The following is a 6,000-nucleotide window of genomic DNA, read 5'->3' as shown; positions in this document are numbered from 1 at the left end:
TTGGGTGTTTCAAGCCCTCTTGGTGCATTTGAGATAGAAAGCTTCTTTCTTCCCAAGGGAGGCATTAGCTGTGGTCCCAGAAAGGGAAGGTTTTCCAGGGCATCATCTGTTCGGAGACTCCATGTGCATGGGAAGTGTTAAACAGAAGGGAAGACGTGTAGCGAGACCACCTTACCTTTATGGCCTCAGGTTCCATTCTTTGTATTGGAAGAGACCCTGTATCCATGAGCATCTTCACAACATTGGCTCAGACCCAGGCCTATCACAGTCTCTTGGGGCTCTTGGAGGCTCAGGCGTCTCTTTGGCCTTTTTCTGCTATATGGACATAGCACTTGGTGGCACAGGTATATAGGTGCACATAGAAAGCTACACTGATAGGAAGAACAGAGAGCCTCACTCACAATGTTGTGGGCCATAGCGGGTGGTAAGCTAGCAAGAGGGCCACAACATTGACAAGGAATGACCTAGGTAGGTGCACACCGAGAAAGCGATTCTCCAAGTCAGCTGAGCCCAGAGGTCCTTGTTTTCTGGTCCCCTGAAGGAATGCACAGGCAATGGATCAGGCCAACGTAGAGACTGGTACTGTGAAGCTGTTCAAGGTGATGGGAGAATGCAGAACACACACTCATGTCATACAGCTGTTCATGGCGAGCGCTGCAGGTCGATCCCTGTCATAAGCAAATGTCAAGATTTTGAAACCTTTGAGGATAAGTCACAGAGTTAGATGGAGAAGGCAATGGCACCCTACTCCAGTACTCTTGGCTGGGAATTCCCATGGACGCAGGAGCCTGTTAGGCTGAAGTCCTTGGGGTCGAGAAGAGTCGGACACGACTGAGCAACTTCTCTTTCAATTTTCATTTTCATGCATTGGAGAAGGAAATGGCAACCCACTCTAGTGTTCTTGCCTGGAGAATCCCAGGAACTGGGGAGCCTGGTGGGCTGCCATCTATGGGGTCACACAGAGTTGGACATGACTGAAGTGACTTACCAGCAGTAGCAGCACATAGTTAGAAGTGCAAAGTGACATGATTAATGAGCAAGTGAAAGAAAACAACGAGGACAAAGAAAGTTGGGTGCTTACCAAAATTCATGTTCCTGGAGAAGAAAGCTTGTATTTCTGCATATGTGCAAGTTTCCTCTCAGGGATGTTACTGTGTACACACACATGTGTGCACATAGAGTTCCCTGCCAGTACATTTGTGAGTATGAGCTGTCGGAATTGATCTAGCCAGGTGATGGAAGTTGGATAGCGAAAACATGAAGGTCTTAGGGGAAGGTACATAGACTCTGGCCAGCAGAAGGACTGAAGCCAGGGAATCAATCCCCGTTATCTCACTGAGCAAACAAGTTCTAAGTGGAATCACAGTGGTGCACCCTGGATGCCTGGCAGAAAAGAGAGGCAGGGGAAAGAGCCTGGAGAGTGGGCAGAGGAAAGGCCACTACACCTGCAGTTTATGAAAAGTAGAAAATGTACCTAATGACCTGGAAGGAGAAACTGTATCTTATTTATTGAGATATCTAGCCAAGGAGAATTCCAGCCAAAGAGCCAAAAGTGCTTCCTGGTTTCTTGCTGCCTATAGTAAAATATGAAGGGAAATTAAATGAATAAATAAATACATATGAGAAAGACTATTTAAAAATAAGACAGAACTTGCTGATTTGGAAATTTTCCAGTCTTTTAAGATGTCAGAAGATGCGAAAATTAATGGCTCTCAAGCAAGTTCATATACAAGGCATTGATATAAGATGGTCTAAATATAACATTTACATCACGTATAGGTCATTCTTCTTATTATTTTTTTTAAATAAAGGTTGTCTAAAGATGAGTGTGACTGTAAAATTCTTTGTTAAGCCTCAGAAAGCTGGAAGGGGATGCTTCGTGGCATTATTTAGGCAGGCCAATGCCCTCCAAAGAGTTTAGGGGTGTCACTCAGAGATCATTTCAGTCAAACAATAAGATTTCTACCAAGTTTCAGGGTGTTATCCCTCAGCTATCTCAACAGAAAACCAAGACAGAGAAGGACTTTTTATGAAAACATGTGTGATTGTGGCTTTCGGGTGGAGTGCTTTACCATGAAAACCAGTAAGATTATCAGGAGACATACCAAGATTTTAAGATAACATATTTAAGTTCAGCTTGGACTGAAAGGACCAGCAATAGTACAAAATAAGAGAGCTCTGGACTTCTACCTTCGACAAGCAGGAAGCAGGCTAGGGAGACTGTTTCACTGTAACCATATACTACCCACCTTTCCTGCAATGGAATCATGTCAGAGAGCAGAATTAAAAATTCAGAGACTGAAGCCTAGGAAGTTTCCAGGCCTTAAATGCTAATCAAAGGACTGCCAAAAAGAACCCGTGGGATTTCAGAACTGCTACTATTGACTCCCACTCCCCTCCCCTTTCTGGAACAGGAGTGTCTATAAAGGTTATCTATGCCTGACCCAGCACTGTATGTTGGCTGTGAAAGTGAGCAGAATAATTCATCTCTTTTGTTTACAGATCATCAGGTCTAGAGGAACTACACTTGTATAATTTGATCTGATGTGTTGGAGAAGACTTGAGAGTCTAGTGGACTACAAGGAGATGAAACCAGGCAATCCTAAAGTAAATCAGTCCTGCATATTCATTGGAAGGACTGATGCTGAAGCTGCAGTTCCAATACTTTGGCTACCTGATGTGAAGAACTGACCCATTGGAAAAGAGCCTAATGGGGGAAATATTGAAGGCAGGAGAAGGGGACGGCAGAGGATGAGATGGTTGGATGGCATCACCAACTCAATGGACTTGAGTTTGAGCAAGCTCCTGGAGTTAATGGTGGACAGGGAAGCCTGGCATGCTGCAGTCCATCGGGTCGCAAAGATTAGAAAACAACTGAACGACTGAACACTTGAGATATTGCACAAGTAGACCCTGATCCATATCTGAAACTGACTTAGATGACAAGGCCCTGAACTACAAGTTAATGCTATAATGGATAAATTATTTGAAAGCATTGGCAGGAAAATGCATTTTGGACATACAAGTATGTAAACAATTTTGTGGCCATGTGTGTACCACGTGGTTTTAAAGGATGTCCGCAAGTCCTTTCTTTCAAGGGTGGATGTTTATACTCCCCTTCACATGTGGGCTGGACTTAGTGGCTCACTTCTAATGTTAGAATATTGTAGAAATGAAAATGAAGTGTCTGAGACTAGGTCATAAAAGACACTGCAGCCTCCTTGCTCATCCTCTTGGATCACTCTAGAAGCCAGCTTAGTAGTATCTTGACAACACTCATGTAACCCAGTAGAGGGGCCCATGGGAAAGAACTGAGGCTTCCTCCCAACAGCCAGCAAAGAAACTGGTTTCAACAGCTATGTGAGTAAGCCATCTTGGAAGGAAATCCACCAGCCCGTGTCAAGGCTTCAGATGACGACAATCTCATGAAACCCTGAACCAGAACACTCAACTGAATTACTCCTGGATTCCTTTCAGCAGCAGTATGAGATAATATTGTTTTAAGCTGTTAGTTTGGGTAATTTGTCATGTACCAGTAGTTCATTAATGCACTGCCAACTTTGTGCCATGTCTTTATCCCGGGGCGCCTGCCCATTTAGTCCAATCTAAGCTGTTAGTTTGGGGTAATTTGTTATGCAGCAGTAGTTCATTAATGCACTGCCAACTTTGGGCCATGTATTTATCCCGGGGCGCCTGCCCATTTAGTCCAATCTAAGCCAGAATCTGCTAGTTCAGTTTAGAAAACATACCTCACCCTTGATCTGACCACCCTCAGTATCAGATCAAATTCCTTATCACTTGCCTCAATATCTTATCAGCCTTGCCTAGCCTCAGCAATGATCCTCTCAGTTGAGCCAGAATCCACCCTCACCCTTATGGCCCTCTTAATAAGTTTCCATTCACTGACACCCACTCTGTTGTTGTTGTTCATTGCAGTCTCCTAGTCTCTATTTGCAATCCCATGGACCCATCCTGTTCCATAGCTATAAATCCTAGTTGTGTCCCTACTGGAGTCAGACTTAAAGCTCAATCTCTCCTGTATTATAAGACCCAGCTCTAGTACTCTTACTTTGAATAAAGTTTTTCTTACCACTTTTAGTAAGTGTTATGCATAATTTTTTAACATTTCCAAGTTCTGTTAGTAGGGATTATTCTCAAAGGAATAGTTTTGTACCTTTACTTTTTATACTGTATTCATTTGGGGAAACAAATTTTTAGAATTAAAACATTTCATGTTTTTACCATACAAACAGAAAATAGCTTTAAAATACATTTATATATACTAAAAAAAATGTAGTAATCTGAAAAGGATGTGTATATAGACATGTCAGTGTATATAAACACATACCCTCAGAGCTCCAAGGAAAACTTAATTCTCAGTAAACTATAAATTAAAACATTCAGCCTGCAAAGAGTGAAATCTTTGGAATTAACTTGCCAAAAAATTGTAGAGAATGAAATATTAGTTAAAAAATGTATACATAAAAATATTTGGGATTTAGACAAAATTTGCTATTTAAATAAAGTTAGGTCAAGCCCTAAACAATCTATTTAAAAAAAGAAAGAAAGAAAGACTCTGCATCACGTAATAACCTATATTGGAAAAGAACCTAAAAAAGAATAGATATGTATCTGTATAATTAAATCACGGTGGTATACATCTGAAACACAACATTGTAAATCAAATATATTTCCATTAAAATTTGTAAAGAAAGCCTTTAAAAGACAAGGTTATAAGGAAAAAGTCGTAAGGAAAGTAGAAGGTATATATGAATTGAAACAAAAATAGAAAACAACAAAAATAAAACTTGTTGGGATAAGAAAACAAGAGCTGCTTCTTGGAAAAACAAAATTAGAAACACTGATACAACTGTGGCAATCTAATAAGGGGAAGAGGAGGTTAATTCCAGTACTAGAAATGAGAAATGGAATGTGGTTCTGAAACTATAATGTTCAAATCTGAGTGGAACTACTTTTGTTTCAGGAAAGATCCAGTCAAGCAAAACCCTGGGGAAAGAAAGGGAAGGAAAGAAAGAGGAAGAGAGTCAGGGAAAGAAAGGAAAAAAAGGAAAGGAAGGGAGAAAGATAGAAAAGGAAATGTCTCAACAGATATTGTAAACTTTCCAATAAAACAATTCTCTTTAAAATCTAAAAACAGAAATAGAAATTCATTAAGCCATATCCTCATTGCCTTTGATGGTACTAAGAACAAGAAAACCCATTTACACATCAGTGTTTAGAATTTGTGGCAAACACAATAAGATTATGAAAAAAAATAGAAATATGCCGTTATTTGTAAAAATATGGACAGCAGAAATATTTTTGTAAAAAACATTTTATTTCTATAAATAGTAATTTTACTTAGAATGTTTTGGCAACATTAATAAAACAATAAATTTTACCTGAAAGAACAAGCAAAGTAGACAAGGAATTCACAAAGAGCAATAACAAAATAGTGATCTTGACAGATATTCAATACATTTGTAAACAAAATAAAGTGTCATTGCCTGAAAAAAATACAGAGGTATCAACAGAAAAACAGAGGAAGCTCCTGAAATAACTCAACTATTAACTATATTTTATTTGCAGGCACAGAAACTGACTCAAGCTAATTCTAAGACGCAAAGCCCTGATGTTATTATCTCTTCTCAGTTTGTGTGTGTGTGTGTGTGTGTGTGTGTGTGTGTGTGTGTGTGTAAAGTAGGAAATTTAGGCTGGAGAGGTAAGAAGAGGGTAGAGACTTAAAGTGCCTTTAAGGAGGAGGAGGAAATGGAGGGGGTTGAGGATTTCATTGTGTGATTTGAACAGCACTGGTGAAGCTCAAACAAGGGAGGTAGCAAGCCATGCAGGCCTAGGGGAAGAGCATTTCCAGAAGAACAGCAGTTGCAAAGTTTTTGGATTGGCAAGAAATGTATTTGCTTAAGGAAAAGCAAGGCCAGTGTTGTCAAAAAACAGGGCACCAGTGGGGAAAATAGTAGAGTAGAATGACAGAGAATGGAA

This window comes from Bos taurus, chromosome Y (genome assembly GCF_002263795.3).
Source record: "Bos taurus isolate L1 Dominette 01449 registration number 42190680 breed Hereford chromosome Y, ARS-UCD2.0, whole genome shotgun sequence".
In the NCBI taxonomy this organism is placed as follows: Eukaryota; Metazoa; Chordata; class Mammalia; order Artiodactyla; family Bovidae; genus Bos; species Bos taurus.
This window is presented reverse-complemented; position numbering follows the sequence as displayed.